Source organism: Ambystoma mexicanum, chromosome 2q (assembly GCF_040938575.1).
Source record: "Ambystoma mexicanum isolate Mex_15411 chromosome 2q, UKY_AmexF1_1, whole genome shotgun sequence".
NCBI lineage: Eukaryota > Metazoa > Chordata > Amphibia > Caudata > Ambystomatidae > Ambystoma > Ambystoma mexicanum.
In genome coordinates this window covers 127,256,880-127,278,793 of record NC_090924.1, presented here as the reverse complement: position 1 = coordinate 127,278,793, position 21,914 = coordinate 127,256,880, and the positions used below count along the sequence as shown (strand labels likewise).

Here is a 21,914-nt window from a genome sequence, read left to right as displayed (position 1 = left end):
GGACGATACACAGAAGAGAGAAAGTGGCCCAACACACTAGACTAGCAGTCTTCTGATCAATCTGCAGCTGGCAAGGTGGGGGAGAGCCTTTATTTTGCACCTGCTGGGATCTGCATTGGCAGAAGCTCTGAGGGCTGGGCCTTTCCTTTTGCCTGTAAAAACAAAAAGCAGCCCTCCTCCCTCCAGCCCTGAGAGCATGGGCGTGACACTGGAAAAAGCAGCATCTCCCCTTTGGTAAAGATGACCATTGCACAGCTGCTCACTCAGAGCTCGATCGTGCTCGATCAGGCTCGATCAGGCGAGATATATTTAGGTCACCAGCAAAGTCTGTTCTCTTTTCTTGCGTAGGGTGAGCATTCACAGAGCCCAGCTTCGTTGACAAGAGTGCAAAAGGTGTATACTAAAAGCTTTCTGCTTTACTTGAGCGCCATGGCCGTTATTATATTTTGGCTGCTCCAAGCAATCTCTGTCCAGCCGATGCAAATTTCCAGCTCAAATTTTCCCAGCACTCAAAAAGTCCCTCCTCCCGCCAGCTCTGCTTTCAGGAAGTTCAGCAGAAGCAGTCCAACTTCTGTTCCCACTTCAGAGGAAAAGCTTTCTCGGGCCAGAGAAAGCCAGGGAATCACTGTACCGGCAAGTGCATTTCTTACAACTGGTAATCCCTCAGAACACAGAAATGAAGAAGCTGTATATGAAAATGTATTATTTCTTTGGTACACTAACCTATGTAACTAATATGGACCATTTCAGAGGACGGAGCGGACCCAACTGTGATCCCAGAGACCCAAATACCCAGCAGTAGGGAAAATAAATCCTCTCTGTGCTCTGCAACATTACATACACAAAATGCAAGCGCGTGCATTTTTTTATTGGCCCCATATACAGAATACATGTGAGGATGCTTGCCTTCCCAGTGTATTTCTCAAGCTCTTGAGAGCATATGCTATTTCCATGGGAACGCAAATAAGTTCATACTTTACATTTGTGTGTGACAAAAGGGGAAAAAAACTATTTTGTGTAAAATGCCAGCAGAGAGTGTTTCTGCCCGGTCTCGAACCGGGGGGACCTTTCGCGTGTGAGGCGAACGTGATAACCACTACACTACAGAAACAGCTGCTTGCTCACCTTTGTAGGGACTGGGAGAACAGGTGCAAAGGGCAGTGCAAGTGGACCTGCTTAAAGACTAATCAAATGCCTTGCGCCTGAAGCTCACACAATCCAGCCTAAAACATACGTCCTATCAAGCATGCGCACATATACAAGTATGCCAGCTGAGGGCCTATGCAGCGTACAGAGGGAAGGACATATTTCCACTTTGAGATCGGACGGCCAAAACTCACAAGCAAATCAAGGAATGTTACTGAGAGCTAACAGAGAACACAAAGTGCTTGTCGCAAGGACATGGCACGCAAAGAGGTTCAGGAAGTGAATTGTTCATCGACTACTGCTTACCGAGAAAACCAGAGAGTCTGTCCAATGAAAATAACATTGAAAAAACAAAAAAAAGGAGCTCAAGTTAACCACCTTGATTGGGCTCGTCCGGGATTTGAACCCGGGACCTCTCGCACCCAAAGCGAGAATCATACCCCTAGACCAACGAGCCACGGTCCTTTGAGCATTTGACGGAATTGTCCTCAGCGTTTGCACCCCCCTTAGGATTCGAGGCCAAGAATGCCTATTCCTGAAGTTTGTTCCTGCCGCTGAAAGCCTTGTCGGTGTATGAGCCAAATGAATGCCCCAGTCGGCACGCTCTGACTGTCTTCACAGGTCTCCTCCTCATCCCGAAGGTTGGTGGCCCATTGACATCAGGGTGGAAGGTGCTTGCGATACACTGTTCCTTCCTTCCTTCCTTCCTTCCTTTATTCCTCTTATGCTGTTTATGTAATAAGAGGGGACGATACACAGAAGAGAGAAAGTGGCCCAACACACTAGACTAGCAGTCTTCTGATCAATCTGCAGCTGGCAAGGTGGGGGAGAGCCTTTATTTTGCACCTGCTGGGATCTGCATTGGCAGAAGCTCTGAGGGCTGGGCCTTTCCTTTTGCCTGTAAAAACAAAAAGCAGCCCTCCTCCCTCCAGCCCTGAGAGCATGGGCGTGACACTGGAAAAAGCAGCATCTCCCCTTTGGTAAAGATGACCATTGCACAGCTGCTCACTCAGAGCTCGATCGTGCTCGATCAGGCTCGATCAGGCGAGATATATTTAGGTCACCAGCAAAGTCTGTTCTCTTTTCTTGCGTAGGGTGAGCATTCACAGAGCCCAGCTTCGTTGACAAGAGTGCAAAAGGTGTATACTAAAAGCTTTCTGCTTTACTTGAGCGCCATGGCCGTTATTATATTTTGGCTGCTCCAAGCAATCTCTGTCCAGCCGATGCAAATTTCCAGCTCAAATTTTCCCAGCACTCAAAAAGTCCCTCCTCCCGCCAGCTCTGCTTTCAGGAAGTTCAGCAGAAGCAGTCCAACTTCTGTTCCCACTTCAGAGGAAAAGCTTTCTCGGGCCAGAGAAAGCCAGGGAATCACTGTACCGGCAAGTGCATTTCTTACAACTGGTAATCCCTCAGAACACAGAAATGAAGAAGCTGTATATGAAAATGTATTATTTCTTTGGTACACTAACCTATGTAACTAATATGGACCATTTCAGAGGACGGAGCGGACCCAACTGTGATCCCAGAGACCCAAATACCCAGCAGTAGGGAAAATAAATCCTCTCTGTGCTCTGCAACATTACATACACAAAATGCAAGCGCGTGCATTTTTTTATTGGCCCCATATACAGAATACATGTGAGGATGCTTGCCTTCCCAGTGTATTTCTCAAGCTCTTGAGAGCATATGCTATTTCCATGGGAACGCAAATAAGTTCATACTTTACATTTGTGTGTGACAAAAGGGGAAAAAAACTATTTTGTGTAAAATGCCAGCAGAGAGTGTTTCTGCCCGGTCTCGAACCGGGGGGACCTTTCGCGTGTGAGGCGAACGTGATAACCACTACACTACAGAAACAGCTGCTTGCTCACCTTTGTAGGGACTGGGAGAACAGGTGCAAAGGGCAGTGCAAGTGGACCTGCTTAAAGACTAATCAAATGCCTTGCGCCTGAAGCTCACACAATCCAGCCTAAAACATACGTCCTATCAAGCATGCGCACATATACAAGTATGCCAGCTGAGGGCCTATGCAGCGTACAGAGGGAAGGACATATTTCCACTTTGAGATCGGACGGCCAAAACTCACAAGCAAATCAAGGAATGTTACTGAGAGCTAACAGAGAACACAAAGTGCTTGTCGCAAGGACATGGCACGCAAAGAGGTTCAGGAAGTGAATTGTTCATCGACTACTGCTTACCGAGAAAACCAGAGAGTCTGTCCAATGAAAATAACATTGAAAAAACAAAAAAAAGGAGCTCAAGTTAACCACCTTGATTGGGCTCGTCCGGGATTTGAACCCGGGACCTCTCGCACCCAAAGAGAGAATCATACCCCTAGACCAACGAGCCACGGTCCTTTGAGCATTTGACGGAATTGTCCTCAGCGTTTGCACCCCCCTTAGGATTCGAGGCCAAGAATGCCTATTCCTGAAGTTTGTTCCTGCCGCTGAAAGCCTTGTCGGTGTATGAGCCAAATGAATGCCCCAGTCGGCACGCTCTGACTGTCTTCACAGGTCTCCTCCTCATCCCGAAGGTTGGTGGCCCATTGACATCAGGGTGGAAGGTGCTTGCGATACACTGTTCCTTCCTTCCTTCCTTCCTTCCTTTATTCCTCTTATGCTGTTTATGTAATAAGAGGGGACGATACACAGAAGAGAGAAAGTGGCCCAACACACTAGACTAGCAGTCTTCTGATCAATCTGCAGCTGGCAAGGTGGGGGAGAGCCTTTATTTTGCACCTGCTGGGATCTGCATTGGCAGAAGCTCTGAGGGCTGGGCCTTTCCTTTTGCCTGTAAAAACAAAAAGCAGCCCTCCTCCCTCCAGCCCTGAGAGCATGGGCGTGACACTGGAAAAAGCAGCATCTCCCCTTTGGTAAAGATGACCATTGCACAGCTGCTCACTCAGAGCTCGATCGTGCTCGATCAGGCGAGATATATTTAGGTCACCAGCAAAGTCTGTTCTCTTTTCTTGCGTAGGGTGAGCATTCACAGAGCCCAGCTTCGTTGACAAGAGTGCAAAAGGTGTATACTAAAAGCTTTCTGCTTTACTTGAGCGGCATGGCCGTTATTATATTTTGGCTGCTCCAAGCAATCTCTGTCCAGCCGATGCAAATTTCCAGCTCAAATTTTCCCAGCACTCAAAAAGTCCCTCCTCCCGCCAGCTCTGCTTTCAGGAAGTTCAGCAGAAGCAGTCCAACTTCTGTTCCCACTTCAGAGGAAAAGCTTTCTCGGGCCAGAGAAAGCCAGGGAATCACTGTACCGGCAAGTGCATTTCTTACAACTGGTAATCCCTCAGAACACAGAAATGAAGAAGCTGTATATGAAAATGTATTATTTCTTTGGTACACTAACCTATGTAACTAATATGGACCATTTCAGAGGACGGAGCGGACCCAACTGTGATCCCAGAGACCCAAATACCCAGCAGTAGGGAAAATAAATCCTCTCTGTGCTCTGCAACATTACATACACAAAATGCAAGCGCGTGCATTTTTTTATTGGCCCCATATACAGAATACATGTGAGGATGCTTGCCTTCCCAGTGTATTTCTCAAGCTCTTGAGAGCATATGCTATTTCCATGGGAACGCAAATAAGTTCATACTTTACATTTGTGTGTGACAAAAGGGGAAAAAAACTATTTTGTGTAAAATGCCAGCAGAGAGTGTTTCTGCCCGGTCTCGAACCGGGGACCTTTCGCGTGTGAGGCGAACGTGATAACCACTACACTACAGAAACAGCTGCTTGCTCACATTTGTAGGGACTGGGAGAACAGGTGCAAAGGGCAGTGCAAGTGGACCTGCTTAAAGACTAATCAAATGCCTTGCGCCTGAAGCTCACACAATCCAGCCTAAAACATACGTCCTATCAAGCATGCGCACATATACAAGTATGCCAGCTGAGGGCCTATGCAGCGTACAGAGGGAAGGACATATTTCCACTTTGAGATCGGACGGCCAAAACTCACAAGCAAATCAAGGAATGTTACTGAGAGCTAACAGAGAACACAAAGTGCTTGTCGCAAGGACATGGCACGCAAAGAGGTTCAGGAAGTGAATTGTTCATCGACTACTGCTTACCGAGAAAACCAGAGAGTCTGTCCAATGAAAATAACATTGAAAAAACAAAAAAAAGGAGCTCAAGTTAACCACCTTGATTGGGCTCGTCCGGGATTTGAACCCAGGACCTCTCGCACCCAAAGCGAGAATCATACCCCTAGACCAACGAGCCACGGTCCTTTGAGCATTTGACGGAATTGTCCTCAGCGTTTGCACCCCCCTTAGGATTCGAGGCCAAGAATGCCTATTCCTGAAGTTTGTTCCTGCCGCTGAAAGCCTTGTCGGTGTATGAGCCAAATGAATGCCCCAGTCGGCACGCTCTGACTGTCTTCACAGGTCTCCTCCTCATCCCGAAGGTTGGTGGCCCATTGACATCAGGGTGGAAGGTGCTTGCGATACACTGTTCCTTCCTTCCTTCCTTCCTTCCTTTATTCCTCTTATGCTGTTTATGTAATAAGAGGGGACGATACACAGAAGAGAGAAAGTGGCCCAACACACTAGACTAGCAGTCTTCTGATCAATCTGCAGCTGGCAAGGTGGGGGAGAGCCTTTATTTTGCACCTGCTGGGATCTGCATTGGCAGAAGCTCTGAGGGCTGGGCCTTTCCTTTTGCCTGTAAAAACAAAAAGCAGCCCTCCTCCCTCCAGCCCTGAGAGCATGGGCGTGACACTGGAAAAAGCAGCATCTCCCCTTTGGTAAAGATGACCATTGCACAGCTGCTCACTCAGAGCTCGATCGTGCTCGATCAGCGAGATATATTTAGGTCACCAGCAAAGTCTGTTCTCTTTTCTTGCGTAGGGTGAGCATTCACAGAGCCCAGCTTCGTTGACAAGAGTGCAAAAGGTGTATACTAAAAGCTTTCTGCTTTACTTGAGCGCCATGGCCGTTATTATATTTTGGCTGCTCCAAGCAATCTCTGTCCAGCCGATGCAAATTTCCAGCTCAAATTTTCCCAGCACTCAAAAAGTCCCTCCTCCCGCCAGCTCTGCTTTCAGGAAGTTCAGCAGAAGCAGTCCAACTTCTGTTCCCACTTCAGAGGAAAAGCTTTCTCGGGCCAGAGAAAGCCAGGGAATCACTGTACCGGCAAGTGCATTTCTTACAACTGGTAATCCCTCAGAACACAGAAATGAAGAAGCTGTATATGAAAATGTATTATTTCTTTGGTACACTAACCTATGTAACTAATATGGACCATTTCAGAGGACGGAGCGGACCCAACTGTGATCCCAGAGACCCAAATACCCAGCAGTAGGGAAAATAAATCCTCTCTGTGCTCTGCAACATTACATACACAAAATGCAAGCGCGTGCATTTTTTTATTGGCCCCATATACAGAATACATGTGAGGATGCTTGCCTTCCCAGTGTATTTCTCAAGCTCTTGAGAGCATATGCTATTTCCATGGGAACGCAAATAAGTTCATACTTTACATTTGTGTGTGACAAAAGGGGAAAAAAACTATTTTGTGTAAAATGCCAGCAGAGAGTGTTTCTGCCCGGTCTCGAACCGGGGGGACCTTTCGCGTGTGAGGCGAACGTGATAACCACTACACTACAGAAACAGCTGCTTGCTCACCTTTGTAGGGACTGGGAGAACAGGTGCAAAGGGCAGTGCAAGTGGACCTGCTTAAAGACTAATCAAATGCCTTGCGCCTGAAGCTCACACAATCCAGCCTAAAACATACGTCCTATCAAGCATGCGCACATATACAAGTATGCCAGCTGAGGGCCTATGCAGCGTACAGAGGGAAGGACATATTTCCACTTTGAGATCGGACGGCCAAAACTCACAAGCAAATCAAGGAATGTTACTGAGAGCTAACAGAGAACACAAAGTGCTTGTCGCAAGGACATGGCACGCAAAGAGGTTCAGGAAGTGAATTGTTCATCGACTACTGCTTACCGAGAAAACCAGAGAGTCTGTCCAATGAAAATAACATTGAAAAAACAAAAAAAAGGAGCTCAAGTTAACCACCTTGATTGGGCTCGTCCGGGATTTGAACCCGGGACCTCTCGCACCCAAAGCGAGAATCATACCCCTAGACCAACGAGCCACGGTCCTTTGAGCATTTGACGGAATTGTCCTCAGCGTTTGCACCCCCCTTAGGATTCGAGGCCAAGAATGCCTATTCCTGAAGTTTGTTCCTGCCGCTGAAAGCCTTGTCGGTGTATGAGCCAAATGAATGCCCCAGTCGGCACGCTCTGACTGTCTTCACAGGTCTCCTCCTCATCCCGAAGGTTGGTGGCCCATTGACATCAGGGTGGAAGGTGCTTGCGATACACTGTTCCTTCCTTCCTTCCTTCCTTCCTTTATTCCTCTTATGCTGTTTATGTAATAAGAGGGGACGATACACAGAAGAGAGAAAGTGGCCCAACACACTAGACTAGCAGTCTTCTGATCAATCTGCAGCTGGCAAGGTGGGGGAGAGCCTTTATTTTGCACCTGCTGGGATCTGCATTGGCAGAAGCTCTGAGGGCTGGGCCTTTCCTTTTGCCTGTAAAAACAAAAAGCAGCCCTCCTCCCTCCAGCCCTGAGAGCATGGGCGTGACACTGGAAAAAGCAGCATCTCCCCTTTGGTAAAGATGACCATTGCACAGCTGCTCACTCAGAGCTCGATCGTGCTCGATCAGGCGAGATATATTTAGGTCACCAGCAAAGTCTGTTCTCTTTTCTTGCGTAGGGTGAGCATTCACAGAGCCCAGCTTCGTTGACAAGAGTGCAAAAGGTGTATACTAAAAGCTTTCTGCTTTACTTGAGCGGCATGGCCGTTATTATATTTTGGCTGCTCCAAGCAATCTCTGTCCAGCCGATGCAAATTTCCAGCTCAAATTTTCCCAGCACTCAAAAAGTCCCTCCTCCCGCCAGCTCTGCTTTCAGGAAGTTCAGCAGAAGCAGTCCAACTTCTGTTCCCACTTCAGAGGAAAAGCTTTCTCGGGCCAGAGAAAGCCAGGGAATCACTGTACCGGCAAGTGCATTTCTTACAACTGGTAATCCCTCAGAACACAGAAATGAAGAAGCTGTATATGAAAATGTATTATTTCTTTGGTACACTAACCTATGTAACTAATATGGACCATTTCAGAGGACGGAGCGGACCCAACTGTGATCCCAGAGACCCAAATACCCAGCAGTAGGGAAAATAAATCCTCTCTGTGCTCTGCAACATTACATACACAAAATGCAAGCGCGTGCATTTTTTTATTGGCCCCATATACAGAATACATGTGAGGATGCTTGCCTTCCCAGTGTATTTCTCAAGCTCTTGAGAGCATATGCTATTTCCATGGGAACGCAAATAAGTTCATACTTTACATTTGTGTGTGACAAAAGGGGAAAAAAACTATTTTGTGTAAAATGCCAGCAGAGAGTGTTTCTGCCCGGTCTCGAACCGGGGGGACCTTTCGCGTGTGAGGCGAACGTGATAACCACTACACTACAGAAACAGCTGCTTGCTCACCTTTGTAGGGACTGGGAGAACAGGTGCAAAGGGCAGTGCAAGTGGACCTGCTTAAAGACTAATCAAATGCCTTGCGCCTGAAGCTCACACAATCCAGCCTAAAACATACGTCCTATCAAGCATGCGCACATATACAAGTATGCCAGCTGAGGGCCTATGCAGCGTACAGAGGGAAGGACATATTTCCACTTTGAGATCGGACGGCCAAAACTCACAAGCAAATCAAGGAATGTTACTGAGAGCTAACAGAGAACACAAAGTGCTTGTCGCAAGGACATGGCACGCAAAGAGGTTCAGGAAGTGAATTGTTCATCGACTACTGCTTACCGAGAAAACCAGAGAGTCTGTCCAATGAAAATAACATTGAAAAAACAAAAAAAAGGAGCTCAAGTTAACCACCTTGATTGGGCTCGTCCGGGATTTGAACCCGGGACCTCTCGCACCCAAAGCGAGAATCATACCCCTAGACCAACGAGCCACGGTCCTTTGAGCATTTGACGGAATTGTCCTCAGCGTTTGCACCCCCCTTAGGATTCGAGGCCAAGAATGCCTATTCCTGAAGTTTGTTCCTGCCGCTGAAAGCCTTGTCGGTGTATGAGCCAAATGAATGCCCCAGTCGGCACGCTCTGACTGTCTTCACAGGTCTCCTCCTCATCCCGAAGGTTGGTGGCCCATTGACATCAGGGTGGAAGGTGCTTGCGATACACTGTTCCTTCCTTCCTTCCTTCCTTCCTTTATTCCTCTTATGCTGTTTATGTAATAAGAGGGGACGATACACAGAAGAGAGAAAGTGGCCCAACACACTAGACTAGCAGTCTTCTGATCAATCTGCAGCTGGCAAGGTGGGGGAGAGCCTTTATTTTGCACCTGCTGGGATCTGCATTGGCAGAAGCTCTGAGGGCTGGGCCTTTCCTTTTGCCTGTAAAAACAAAAAGCAGCCCTCCTCCCTCCAGCCCTGAGAGCATGGGCGTGACACTGGAAAAAGCAGCATCTCCCCTTTGGTAAAGATGACCATTGCACAGCTGCTCACTCAGAGCTCGATCGTGCTCGATCAGGCTCGATCAGGCGAGATATATTTAGGTCACCAGCAAAGTCTGTTCTCTTTTCTTGCGTAGGGTGAGCATTCACAGAGCCCAGCTTCGTTGACAAGAGTGCAAAAGGTGTATACTAAAAGCTTTCTGCTTTACTTGAGCGGCATGGCCGTTATTATATTTTGGCTGCTCCAAGCAATCTCTGTCCAGCCGATGCAAATTTCCAGCTCAAATTTTCCCAGCACTCAAAAAGTCCCTCCTCCCGCCAGCTCTGCTTTCAGGAAGTTCAGCAGAAGCAGTCCAACTTCTGTTCCCACTTCAGAGGAAAAGCTTTCTCGGGCCAGAGAAAGCCAGGGAATCACTGTACCGGCAAGTGCATTTCTTACAACTGGTAATCCCTCAGAACACAGAAATGAAGAAGCTGTATATGAAAATGTATTATTTCTTTGGTACACTAACCTATGTAACTAATATGGACCATTTCAGAGGACGGAGCGGACCCAACTGTGATCCCAGAGACCCAAATACCCAGCAGTAGGGAAAATAAATCCTCTCTGTGCTCTGCAACATTACATACACAAAATGCAAGCGCGTGCATTTTTTTATTGGCCCCATATACAGAATACATGTGAGGATGCTTGCCTTCCCAGTGTATTTCTCAAGCTCTTGAGAGCATATGCTATTTCCATGGGAACGCAAATAAGTTCATACTTTACATTTGTGTGTGACAAAAGGGGAAAAAAACTATTTTGTGTAAAATGCCAGCAGAGAGTGTTTCTGCCCGGTCTCGAACCGGGGACCTTTCGCGTGTGAGGCGAACGTGATAACCACTACACTACAGAAACAGCTGCTTGCTCACCTTTGTAGGGACTGGGAGAACAGGTGCAAAGGGCAGTGCAAGTGGACCTGCTTAAAGACTAATCAAATGCCTTGCGCCTGAAGCTCACACAATCCAGCCTAAAACATACGTCCTATCAAGCATGCGCACATATACAAGTATGCCAGCTGAGGGCCTATGCAGCGTACAGAGGGAAGGACATATTTCCACTTTGAGATCGGACGGCCAAAACTCACAAGCAAATCAAGGAATGTTACTGAGAGCTAACAGAGAACACAAAGTGCTTGTCGCAAGGACATGGCACGCAAAGAGGTTCAGGAAGTGAATTGTTCATCGACTACTGCTTACCGAGAAAACCAGAGAGTCTGTCCAATGAAAATAACATTGAAAAAACAAAAAAAAGGAGCTCAAGTTAACCACCTTGATTGGGCTCGTCCGGGATTTGAACCCGGGACCTCTCGCACCCAAAGCGAGAATCATACCCCTAGACCAACGAGCCACGGTCCTTTGAGCATTTGACGGAATTGTCCTCAGCGTTTGCACCCCCCTTAGGATTCGAGGCCAAGAATGCCTATTCCTGAAGTTTGTTCCTGCCGCTGAAAGCCTTGTCGGTGTATGAGCCAAATGAATGCCCCAGTCGGCACGCTCTGACTGTCTTCACAGGTCTCCTCCTCATCCCGAAGGTTGGTGGCCCATTGACATCAGGGTGGAAGGTGCTTGCGATACACTGTTCCTTCCTTCCTTCCTTCCTTCCTTTATTCCTCTTATGCTGTTTATGTAATAAGAGGGGACGATACACAGAAGAGAGAAAGTGGCCCAACACACTAGACTAGCAGTCTTCTGATCAATCTGCAGCTGGCAAGGTGGGGGAGAGCCTTTATTTTGCACCTGCTGGGATCTGCATTGGCAGAAGCTCTGAGGGCTGGGCCTTTCCTTTTGCCTGTAAAAACAAAAAGCAGCCCTCCTCCCTCCAGCCCTGAGAGCATGGGCGTGACACTGGAAAAAGCAGCATCTCCCCTTTGGTAAAGATGACCATTGCACAGCTGCTCACTCAGAGCTCGATCGTGCTCGATCAGCGAGATATATTTAGGTCACCAGCAAAGTCTGTTCTCTTTTCTTGCGTAGGGTGAGCATTCACAGAGCCCAGCTTCGTTGACAAGAGTGCAAAAGGTGTATACTAAAAGCTTTCTGCTTTACTTGAGCGCCATGGCCGTTATTATATTTTGGCTGCTCCAAGCAATCTCTGTCCAGCCGATGCAAATTTCCAGCTCAAATTTTCCCAGCACTCAAAAAGTCCCTCCTCCCGCCAGCTCTGCTTTCAGGAAGTTCAGCAGAAGCAGTCCAACTTCTGTTCCCACTTCAGAGGAAAAGCTTTCTCGGGCCAGAGAAAGCCAGGGAATCACTGTACCGGCAAGTGCATTTCTTACAACTGGTAATCCCTCAGAACACAGAAATGAAGAAGCTGTATATGAAAATGTATTATTTCTTTGGTACACTAACCTATGTAACTAATATGGACCATTTCAGAGGACGGAGCGGACCCAACTGTGATCCCAGAGACCCAAATACCCAGCAGTAGGGAAAATAAATCCTCTCTGTGCTCTGCAACATTACATACACAAAATGCAAGCGCGTGCATTTTTTTATTGGCCCCATATACAGAATACATGTGAGGATGCTTGCCTTCCAGTGTATTTCTCAAGCTCTTGAGAGCATATGCTATTTCCATGAGAACGCAAATAAGTTCATACTTTACATTTGTGTGTGACAAAAGGGGAAAAAAACTATTTTGTGTAAAATGCCAGCAGAGAGTGTTTCTGCCCGGTCTCGAACCGGGGACCTTTCGCGTGTGAGGCGACCGTGATAACCACTACACTACAGAAACAGCTGCTTGCTGACCTTTGTAGGGACTGGGAGAACAGGTGCAAAGGGCAGTGCAAGTGGACCTGCTTAAAGACTAATCAAATGCCTTGCGCCTGAAGCTCACACAATCCAGCCTAAAACATACGTCCTATCAAGCATGCGCACATATACAAGTATGCCAGCTGAGGGCCTATGCAGCGTACAGAGGGAAGGACATATTTCCACTTTGAGATCGGACGGCCAAAACTCACAAGCAAATCAAGGAATGTTACTGAGAGCTAACAGAGAACACAAAGTGCTTGTCGCAAGGACATGGCACGCAAAGAGGTTCAGGAAGTGAATTGTTCATCGACTACTGCTTACCGAGAAAACCAGAGAGTCTGTCCAATGAAAATAACATTGAAAAAACAAAAAAAAGGAGCTCAAGTTAACCACCTTGATTGGGCTCGTCCGGGATTTGAACCAGGGACCTCCCGCACCCAAAGCGAGAATCATACCCCTAGACCAACGAGCCACAGTCCTTTGAGCATTTGACGGAATTGTCCTCAGCGTTTGCACCCCCCTTAGGATTCGAGGCCAAGAATGCCTATTCCAGAAGTTTGTTCCTGCCGCTGAAAGCCTTGACGGTGTATGAGCCAAATGAATGCCCCAGTCGGCACGCTCTGACTGTCTTCACAGGTCTCCTCCTCATCCCGAAGGTTGGTGGCCCATTGACATCAGGGTGGAAGGTGCTTGCGATACACTGTTCCTTCCTTCCTTCCTTCCTTCCTTTATTCCTCTTATGCTGTTTATGTAATAAGAGGGGACGATACACAGAAGAGAGAAAGTGGCCCAACACACTAGACTAGCAGTCTTCTGATCAATCTGCAGCTGGCAAGGTGGGGGAGAGCCTTTATTTTGCACCTGCTGGGATCTGCATTGGCAGAAGCTCTGAGGGCTGGGCCTTTCCTTTTGCCTGTAAAAACAAAAAGCAGCCCTCCTCCCTCCAGCCCTGAGAGCATGGGCGTGACACTGGAAAAAGCAGCATCTCCCCTTTGGTAAAGATGACCATTGCACAGCTGCTCACTCAGAGCTCGATCGTGCTCGATCAGGCGAGATATATTTAGGTCACCAGCAAAGTCTGTTCTCTTTTCTTGCGTAGGGTGAGCATTCACAGAGCCCAGCTTCGTTGACAAGAGTGCAAAAGGTGTATACTAAAAGCTTTCTGCTTTACTTGAGCGCCATGGCCGTTATTATATTTTGGCTGCTCCAAGCAATCTCTGTCCAGCCGATGCAAATTTCCAGCTCAAATTTTCCCAGCACTCAAAAAGTCCCTCCTCCCGCCAGCTCTGCTTTCAGGAAGTTCAGCAGAAGCAGTCCAACTTCTGTTCCCACTTCAGAGGAAAAGCTTTCTCGGGCCAGAGAAAGCCAGGGAATCACTGTACCGGCAAGTGCATTTCTTACATCTGGTAATCCCTCAGAACACAGAAATGAAGAAGCTGTATATGAAAATGTATTATTTCTTTGGTACACTAACCTATGTAACTAATATGGACCATTTCAGAGGACGGAGCGGACCCAACTGTGATCCCAGAGACCCAAATACCCAGCAGTAGGGAAAATAAATCCTCTCTGTGCTCTGCAACATTACATACACAAAATGCAAGCGCGTGCATTTTTTTATTGGCCCCATATACAGAATACATGTGAGGATGCTTGCCTTCCCAGTGTATTTCTCAAGCTCTTGAGAGCATATGCTATTTCCATGGGAACGCAAATAAGTTCATACTTTACATTTGTGTGTGACAAAAGGGGAAAAAAACTATTTTGTGTAAAATGCCAGCAGAGAGTGTTTCTGCCCGGTCTCGAACCGGGGACCTTTCGCGTGTGAGGCGAACGTGATAACCACTACACTACAGAAACAGCTGCTTGCTCACCTTTGTAGGGACTGGGAGAACAGGTGCAAAGGGCAGTGCAAGTGGACCTGCTTAAAGACTAATCAAATGCCTTGCGCCTGAAGCTCACACAATCCAGCCTAAAACATACGTCCTATCAAGCATGCGCACATATACAAGTATGCCAGCTGAGGGCCTATGCAGCGTACAGAGGGAAGGACATATTTCCACTTTGAGATCGGACGGCCAAAACTCACAAGCAAATCAAGGAATGTTACTGAGAGCTAACAGAGAACACAAAGTGCTTGTCGCAAGGACATGGCACGCAAAGAGGTTCAGGAAGTGAATTGTTCATCGACTACTGCTTACCGAGAAAACCAGAGAGTCTGTCCAATGAAAATAACATTGAAAAAACAAAAAAAAGGAGCTCAAGTTAACCACCTTGATTGGGCTCGTCCGGGATTTGAACCCGGGACCTCTCGCACCCAAAGCGAGAATCATACCCCTAGACCAACGAGCCACGGTCCTTTGAGCATTTGACGGAATTGTCCTCAGCGTTTGCACCCCCCTTAGGATTCGAGGCCAAGAATGCCTATTCCTGAAGTTTGTTCCTGCCGCTGAAAGCCTTGTCGGTGTATGAGCCAAATGAATGCCCCAGTCGGCACGCTCTGACTGTCTTCACAGGTCTCCTCCTCATCCCGAAGGTTGGTGGCCCATTGACATCAGGGTGGAAGGTGCTTGCGATACACTGTTCCTTCCTTCCTTCCTTCCTTCCTTTATTCCTCTTATGCTGTTTATGTAATAAGAGGGGACGATACACAGAAGAGAGAAAGTGGCCCAACACACTAGACTAGCAGTCTTCTGATCAATCTGCAGCTGGCAAGGTGGGGGAGAGCCTTTATTTTGCACCTGCTGGGATCTGCATTGGCAGAAGCTCTGAGGGCTGGGCCTTTCCTTTTGCCTGTAAAAACAAAAAGCAGCCCTCCTCCCTCCAGCCCTGAGAGCATGGGCGTGACACTGGAAAAAGCAGCATCTCCCCTTTGGTAAAGATGACCATTGCACAGCTGCTCACTCAGAGCTCGATCGTGCTCGATCAGGCGAGATATATTTAGGTCACCAGCAAAGTCTGTTCTCTTTTCTTGCGTAGGGTGAGCATTCACAGAGCCCAGCTTCGTTGACAAGAGTGCAAAAGGTGTATACTAAAAGCTTTCTGCTTTACTTGAGCGCCATGGCCGTTATTATATTTTGGCTGCTCCAAGCAATCTCTGTCCAGCCGATGCAAATTTCCAGCTCAAATTTTCCCAGCACTCAAAAAGTCCCTCCTCCCGCCAGCTCTGCTTTCAGGAAGTTCAGCAGAAGCAGTCCAACTTCTGTTCCCACTTCAGAGGAAAAGCTTTCTCGGGCCAGAGAAAGCCAGGGAATCACTGTACCGGCAAGTGCATTTCTTACAACTGGTAATCCCTCAGAACACAGAAATGAAGAAGCTGTATATGAAAATGTATTATTTCTTTGGTACACTAACCTATGTAACTAATATGGACCATTTCAGAGGACGGAGCGGACCCAACTGTGATCCCAGAGACCCAAATACCCAGCAGTAGGGAAAATAAATCCTCTCTGTGCTCTGCAACATTACATACACAAAATGCAAGCGCGTGCATTTTTTTATTGGCCCCATATACAGAATACATGTGAGGATGCTTGCCTTCCCAGTGTATTTCTCAAGCTCTTGAGAGCATATGCTATTTCCATGGGAACGCAAATAAGTTCATACTTTACATTTGTGTGTGACAAAAGGGGAAAAAAACTATTTTGTGTAAAATGCCAGCAGAGAGTGTTTCTGCCCGGTCTCGAACCGGGGACCTTTCGCGTGTGAGGCGAACGTGATAACCACTACACTACAGAAACAGCTGCTTGCTCACCTTTGTAGGGACTGGGAGAACAGGTGCAAAGGGCAGTGCAAGTGGACCTGCTTAAAGACTAATCAAATGCCTTGCGCCTGAAGCTCACACAATCCAGCCTAAAACATACGTCCTATCAAGCATGCGCACATATACAAGTATGCCAGCTGAGGGCCTATGCAGCGTACAGAGGGAAGGACATATTTCCACTTTGAGATCGGACGGCCAAAACTCACAAGCAAATCAAGGAATGTTACTGAGAGCTAACAGAGAACACAAAGTGCTTGTCGCAAGGACATGGCACGCAAAGAGGTTCAGGAAGTGAATTGTTCATCGACTACTGCTTACCGAGAAAACCAGAGAGTCTGTCCAATGAAAATAACATTGAAAAAACAAAAAAAAAGGAGCTCAAGTTAACCACCTTGATTGGGCTCGTCCGGGATTTGAACCCGGGACCTCTCGCACCCAAAGCGAGAATCATACCCCTAGACCAACGAGCCACGGTCCTTTGAGCATTTGACGGAATTGTCCTCAGCGTTTGCACCCCCCTTAGGATTCGAGGCCAAGAATGCCTATTCCTGAAGTTTGTTCCTGCCGCTGAAAGCCTTGTCGGTGTATGAGCCAAATGAATGCCCCAGTCGGCACGCTCTGACTGTCTTCACAGGTCTCCTCCTCATCCCGAAGGTTGGTGGCCCATTGACATCAGGGTGGAAGGTGCTTGCGATACACTGTTCCTTCCTTCCTTCCTTCCTTCCTTTATTCCTCTTATGCTGTTTATGTAATAAGAGGGGACGATACACAGAAGAGAGAAAGTGGCCCAACACACTAGACTAGCAGTCTTCTGATCAATCTGCAGCTGGCAAGGTGGGGGAGAGCCTTTATTTTGCACCTGCTGGGATCTGCATTGGCAGAAGCTCTGAGGGCTGGGCCTTTCCTTTTGCCTGTAAAAACAAAAAGCAGCCCTCCTCCCTCCAGCCCTGAGAGCATGGGCGTGACACTGGAAAAAGCAGCATCTCCCCTTTGGTAAAGATGACCATTGCACAGCTGCTCACTCAGAGCTCGATCGTGCTCGATCAGGCTCGATCAGGCGAGATATATTTAGGTCACCAGCAAAGTCTGTTCTCTTTTCTTGCGTAGGGTGAGCATTCACAGAGCCCAGCTTCGTTGACAAGAGTGCAAAAGGTGTATACTAAAAGCTTTCTGCTTTACTTGAGCGCCATGGCCGTTATTATATTTTGGCTGCTCCAAGCAATCTCTGTCCAGCCGATGCAAATTTCCAGCTCAAATTTTCCCAGCACTCAAAAAGTCCCTCCTCCCGCCAGCTCTGCTTTCAGGAAGTTCAGCAGAAGCAGTCCAACTTCTGTTCCCACTTCAGAGGAAAAGCTTTCTCGGGCCAGAGAAAGCCAGGGAATCACTGTACCGGCAAGTGCATTTCTTACAACTGGTAATCCCTCAGAACACAGAAATGAAGAAGCTGTATATGAAAATGTATTATTTCTTTGGTACACTAACCTATGTAACTAATATGGACCATTTCAGAGGACGGAGCGGACCCAACTGTGATCCCAGAGACCCAAATACCCAGCAGTAGGGAAAATAAATCCTCTCTGTGCTCTGCAACATTACATACACAAAATGCAAGCGCGTGCATTTTTTTATTGGCCCCATATACAGAATACATGTGAGGATGCTTGCCTTCCCAGTGTATTTCTCAAGCTCTTGAGAGCATATGCTATTTCCATGGGAACGCAAATAAGTTCATACTTTACATTTGTGTGTGACAAAAGGGGAAAAAAACTATTTTGTGTAAAATGCCAGCAGAGAGTGTTTCTGCCCGGTCTCGAACCGGGGACCTTTCGCGTGTGAGGCGAACGTGATAACCACTACACTACAGAAACAGCTGCTTGCTCACCTTTGTAGGGACTGGGAGAACAGGTGCAAAGGGCAGTGCAAGTGGACCTGCTTAAAGACTAATCAAATGCCTTGCGCCTGAAGCTCACACAATCCAGCCTAAAACATACGTCCTATCAAGCATGCGCACATATACAAGTATGCCAGCTGAGGGCCTATGCAGCGTACAGAGGGAAGGACATATTTCCACTTTGAGATCGGACGGCCAAAACTCACAAGCAAATCAAGGAATGTTACTGAGAGCTAACAGAGAACACAAAGTGCTTGTCGCAAGGACATGGCACGCAAAGAGGTTCAGGAAGTGAATTGTTCATCGACTACTGCTTACCGAGAAAACCAGAGAGTCTGTCCAATGAAAATAACATTGAAAAAACAAAAAAAAGGAGCTCAAGTTAACCACCTTGATTGGGCTCGTCCGGGATTTGAACCCGGGACCTCTCGCACCCAAAACGAGAATCATACCCCTAGACCAACGAGCCACGGTCCTTTGAACATTTGACGGAATTGTCCTCAGCGTTTGCACCCCCCTTAGGATTCGAGGCCAAGAATGCCTATTCCTGAAGTTTGTTCCTGCCGCTGAAAGCCTTGTCGGTGTATGAGCCAAATGAATGCCCCAGTCGGCACGCTCTGACTGTCTTCACAGGTCTCCTCCTCATCCCGAAGGTTGGTGGCCCATTGACATCAGGGTGGAAGGTGCTTGCGATACACTGTTCCTTCCTTCCTTCCTTCCTTCCTTTATTCCTCTTATGCTGTTTATGTAATAAGAGGGGACGATACACAGAAGAGAGAAAGTGGCCCAACACACTAGACTAGCAGTCTTCTGATCAATCTGCAGCTGGCAAGGTGGGGGAGAGCCTTTATTTTGCACCTGCTGGGATCTGCATTGGCAGAAGCTCTGAGGGCTGGGCCTTTCCTTTTGCCTGTAAAAACAAAAAGCAGCCCTCCTCCCTCCAGCCCTGAGAGCATGGGCGTGACACTGGAAAAAGCAGCATCTCCCCTTTGGTAAAGATGACCATTGCACAGCTGCTCACTCAGAGCTCGATCGTGCTCGATCAGCGAGATATATTTAGGTCACCAGCAAAGTCTGTTCTCTTTTCTTGCGTAGGGTGAGCATTCACAGAGCCCAGCTTCGTTGACAAGAGTGCAAAAGGTGTATACTAAAAGCTTTCTGCTTTACTTGAGCGCCATGGCCGTTATTATATTTTGGCTGCTCCAAGCAATCTCTGTCCAGCCGATGCAAATTTCCAGCTCAAATTTTCCCAGCACTCAAAAAGTCCCTCCTCCCGCCAGCTCTGCTTTCAGGAAGTTCAGCAGAAGCAGTCCAACTTCTGTTCCCACTTCAGAGGAAAAGCTTTCTCGGGCCAGAGAAAGCCAGGGAATCACTGTACCGGCAAGTGCATTTCTTACAACTGGTAATCCCTCAGAACACAGAAATGAAGAAGCTGTATATGAAAATGTATTATTTCTTTGGTACACTAACCTATGTAACTAATATGGACCATTTCAGAGGACGGAGCGGACCCAACTGTGATCCCAGAGACTCAAATACCCAGCAGTAGGGAAAATAAATCCTCTCTGTGCTCTGCAACATTACATACACAAAATGCAAGCGCGTGCATTTTTTTATTGGCCCCATATACAGAATACATGTGAGGATGCTTGCCTTCCAGTGTATTTCTCAAGCTCTTGAGAGCATATGCTATTTCCATGAGAACGCAAATAAGTTCATACTTTACATTTGTGTGTGACAAAAGGGGAAAAAAACTATTTTGTGTAAAATGCCAGCAGAGAGTGTTTCTGCCCGGTCTCGAACCGGGGACCTTTCGCGTGTGAGGCGACCGTGATAACCACTACACTACAGAAACAGCTGCTTGCTGACCTTTGTAGGGACTGGGAGAACAGGTGCAAAGGGCAGTGCAAGTGGACCTGCTTAAAGACTAATCAAATGCCTTGCGCCTGAAGCTCACACAATCCAGCCTAAAACATACGTCCTATCAAGCATGCGCACATATACAAGTATGCCAGCTGAGGGCCTATGCAGCGTACAGAGGGAAGGACATATTTCCACTTTGAGATCGGACGGCCAAAACTCACAAGCAAATCAAGGAATGTTACTGAGAGCTAACAGAGAACACAAAGTGCTTGTCGCAAGGACATGGCATGCAAAGAGGTTCAGGAAGTGAATTGTTCATCGACTACTGCTTACCGAGAAAACCAGAGAGTCTGTCCAATGAAAATAACATTGAAAAAACAAAAAAAAGGAGCTCAAGTTAACCACCTTGATTGGGCTCGTCCGGGATTTGAACCCGGGACCTCCCGCACCCAAAGCGAGAATCATACCCCTAGACCAACGAGCCACAGTCCTTTGAGCATTTGACGGAATTGTCCTCAGCGTTTGCACCCCCCTTAGGATTCGAGGCCAAGAATGCCTATTCCAGAAGTTTGTTCCTGCCGCTGAAAGCCTTGACGGTGTATGAGCCAAATGAATGCCCCAGTCGGCACGCTCTGACTGTCTTCACAGGTCTCCTCCTCATCCCGAAGGTTGGTGGCCCATTGACATCAGGGTGGAAGGTGCTTGCGATACACTGTTCCTTCCTTCCTTCCTTCCTTCCTTTATTCCTCTTATGCTGTTTATGTAATAAGAGGGGACGATACACAGAAGAGAGAAAGTGGCCCAACACACTAGACTAGCAGTCTTCTGATCAATCTGCAGCTGGCAAGGTGGGGGAGAGCCTTTATTTTGCACCTGCTGGGATCTGCATTGGCAGAAGCTCTGAGGGCTGGGCCTTTCCTTTTGCCTGTAAAAACAAAAAGCAGCCCTCCTCCCTCCAGCCCTGAGAGCATGGGCGTGACACTGGAAAAAGCAGCATCTCCCCTTTGGTAAAGATGACCATTGCACAGCTGCTCACTCAGAGCTCGATCGTGCTCGATCAGGCGAGATATATTTAGGTCACCAGCAAAGTCTGTTCTCTTTTCTTGCGTAGGGTGAGCATTCACAGAGCCCAGCTTCGTTGACAAGAGTGCAAAAGGTGTATACTAAAAGCTTTCTGCTTTACTTGAGCGCCATGGCCGTTATTATATTTTGGCTGCTCCAAGCAATCTCTGTCCAGCCGATGCAAATTTCCAGCTCAAATTTTCCCAGCACTCAAAAAGTCCCTCCTCCCGCCAGCTCTGCTTTCAGGAAGTTCAGCAGAAGCAGTCCAACTTCTGTTCCCACTTCAGAGGAAAAGCTTTCTCGGGCCAGAGAAAGCCAGGGAATCACTGTACCGGCAAGTGCATTTCTTACAACTGGTAATCCCTCAGAACACAGAAATGAAGAAGCTGTATATGAAAATGTATTATTTCTTTGGTACACTAACCTATGTAACTAATATGGACCATTTCAGAGGACGGAGCGGACCCAACTGTGATCCCAGAGACCCAAATACCCAGCAGTAGGGAAAATAAATCCTCTCTGTGCTCTGCAACATTACATACACAAAATGCAAGCGCGTGCATTTTTTTATTGGCCCCATATACAGAATACATGTGAGGATGCTTGCCTTCCCAGTGTATTTCTCAAGCTCTTGAGAGCATATGCTATTTCCATGGGAACGCAAATAAGTTCATACTTTACATTTGTGTGTGACAAAAGGGGAAAAAAACTATTTTGTGTAAAATGCCAGCAGAGAGTGTTTCTGCCCGGTCTCGAACCGGGGACCTTTCGCGTGTGAGGCGAACGTGATAACCACTACACTACAGAAACAGCTGCTTGCTCACCTTTGTAGGGACTGGGAGAACAGGTGCAAAGGGCAGTGCAAGTGGACCTGCTTAAAGACTAATCAAATGCCTTGCGC

General features: G+C 47.5%; 21 non-coding genes across 21 annotated transcripts; all 21 read right to left on the bottom strand.

Annotated features, from left to right (window-relative positions):
• Positions 1-1,036: 1,036 nt before the first annotated feature.
• Positions 1,037-1,111, bottom strand: TRNAV-CAC (transfer RNA valine (anticodon CAC)). Its single transcript has one exon. It is a non-coding gene; the product is annotated as a tRNA-Val (tRNA).
• Positions 1,112-1,531: 420 nt separating this feature from the next.
• TRNAP-UGG (transfer RNA proline (anticodon UGG)) lies at positions 1,532-1,603 on the bottom strand. Its single transcript has one exon. It is a non-coding gene; the product is annotated as a tRNA-Pro (tRNA).
• Positions 1,604-2,928: 1,325 nt separating this feature from the next.
• TRNAV-CAC (transfer RNA valine (anticodon CAC)) lies at positions 2,929-3,003 on the bottom strand. The gene has a single exon. It is a non-coding gene; the product is annotated as a tRNA-Val (tRNA).
• Positions 3,004-4,810: 1,807 nt separating this feature from the next.
• Positions 4,811-4,883, bottom strand: TRNAV-CAC (transfer RNA valine (anticodon CAC)). The gene has a single exon. It is a non-coding gene; the product is annotated as a tRNA-Val (tRNA).
• Positions 4,884-5,303: 420 nt separating this feature from the next.
• TRNAP-UGG (transfer RNA proline (anticodon UGG)) lies at positions 5,304-5,375 on the bottom strand. The gene has a single exon. It is a non-coding gene; the product is annotated as a tRNA-Pro (tRNA).
• Positions 5,376-6,689: 1,314 nt separating this feature from the next.
• On the bottom strand, positions 6,690-6,764 carry TRNAV-CAC (transfer RNA valine (anticodon CAC)). Its single transcript has one exon. It is a non-coding gene; the product is annotated as a tRNA-Val (tRNA).
• A 420-nt stretch (positions 6,765-7,184) lies between these two features.
• On the bottom strand, positions 7,185-7,256 carry TRNAP-UGG (transfer RNA proline (anticodon UGG)). Its single transcript has one exon. It is a non-coding gene; the product is annotated as a tRNA-Pro (tRNA).
• A 1,315-nt stretch (positions 7,257-8,571) lies between these two features.
• Positions 8,572-8,646, bottom strand: TRNAV-CAC (transfer RNA valine (anticodon CAC)). The gene has a single exon. It is a non-coding gene; the product is annotated as a tRNA-Val (tRNA).
• Positions 8,647-9,066: 420 nt separating this feature from the next.
• TRNAP-UGG (transfer RNA proline (anticodon UGG)) lies at positions 9,067-9,138 on the bottom strand. The gene has a single exon. It is a non-coding gene; the product is annotated as a tRNA-Pro (tRNA).
• A 1,325-nt stretch (positions 9,139-10,463) lies between these two features.
• On the bottom strand, positions 10,464-10,536 carry TRNAV-CAC (transfer RNA valine (anticodon CAC)). The gene has a single exon. It is a non-coding gene; the product is annotated as a tRNA-Val (tRNA).
• A 420-nt stretch (positions 10,537-10,956) lies between these two features.
• TRNAP-UGG (transfer RNA proline (anticodon UGG)) lies at positions 10,957-11,028 on the bottom strand. The gene has a single exon. It is a non-coding gene; the product is annotated as a tRNA-Pro (tRNA).
• Positions 11,029-12,341: 1,313 nt separating this feature from the next.
• TRNAV-CAC (transfer RNA valine (anticodon CAC)) lies at positions 12,342-12,414 on the bottom strand. Its single transcript has one exon. It is a non-coding gene; the product is annotated as a tRNA-Val (tRNA).
• Positions 12,415-14,221: 1,807 nt separating this feature from the next.
• Positions 14,222-14,294, bottom strand: TRNAV-CAC (transfer RNA valine (anticodon CAC)). Its single transcript has one exon. It is a non-coding gene; the product is annotated as a tRNA-Val (tRNA).
• Positions 14,295-14,714: 420 nt separating this feature from the next.
• Positions 14,715-14,786, bottom strand: TRNAP-UGG (transfer RNA proline (anticodon UGG)). Its single transcript has one exon. It is a non-coding gene; the product is annotated as a tRNA-Pro (tRNA).
• A 1,315-nt stretch (positions 14,787-16,101) lies between these two features.
• On the bottom strand, positions 16,102-16,174 carry TRNAV-CAC (transfer RNA valine (anticodon CAC)). Its single transcript has one exon. It is a non-coding gene; the product is annotated as a tRNA-Val (tRNA).
• A 421-nt stretch (positions 16,175-16,595) lies between these two features.
• TRNAP-UGG (transfer RNA proline (anticodon UGG)) lies at positions 16,596-16,667 on the bottom strand. Its single transcript has one exon. It is a non-coding gene; the product is annotated as a tRNA-Pro (tRNA).
• A 1,325-nt stretch (positions 16,668-17,992) lies between these two features.
• Positions 17,993-18,065, bottom strand: TRNAV-CAC (transfer RNA valine (anticodon CAC)). The gene has a single exon. It is a non-coding gene; the product is annotated as a tRNA-Val (tRNA).
• Positions 18,066-18,485: 420 nt separating this feature from the next.
• Positions 18,486-18,557, bottom strand: TRNAP-UGG (transfer RNA proline (anticodon UGG)). Its single transcript has one exon. It is a non-coding gene; the product is annotated as a tRNA-Pro (tRNA).
• Positions 18,558-19,870: 1,313 nt separating this feature from the next.
• On the bottom strand, positions 19,871-19,943 carry TRNAV-CAC (transfer RNA valine (anticodon CAC)). The gene has a single exon. It is a non-coding gene; the product is annotated as a tRNA-Val (tRNA).
• A 420-nt stretch (positions 19,944-20,363) lies between these two features.
• On the bottom strand, positions 20,364-20,435 carry TRNAP-UGG (transfer RNA proline (anticodon UGG)). The gene has a single exon. It is a non-coding gene; the product is annotated as a tRNA-Pro (tRNA).
• A 1,315-nt stretch (positions 20,436-21,750) lies between these two features.
• On the bottom strand, positions 21,751-21,823 carry TRNAV-CAC (transfer RNA valine (anticodon CAC)). Its single transcript has one exon. It is a non-coding gene; the product is annotated as a tRNA-Val (tRNA).
• Between the last annotated feature and the right edge of the window lie 91 nt (positions 21,824-21,914).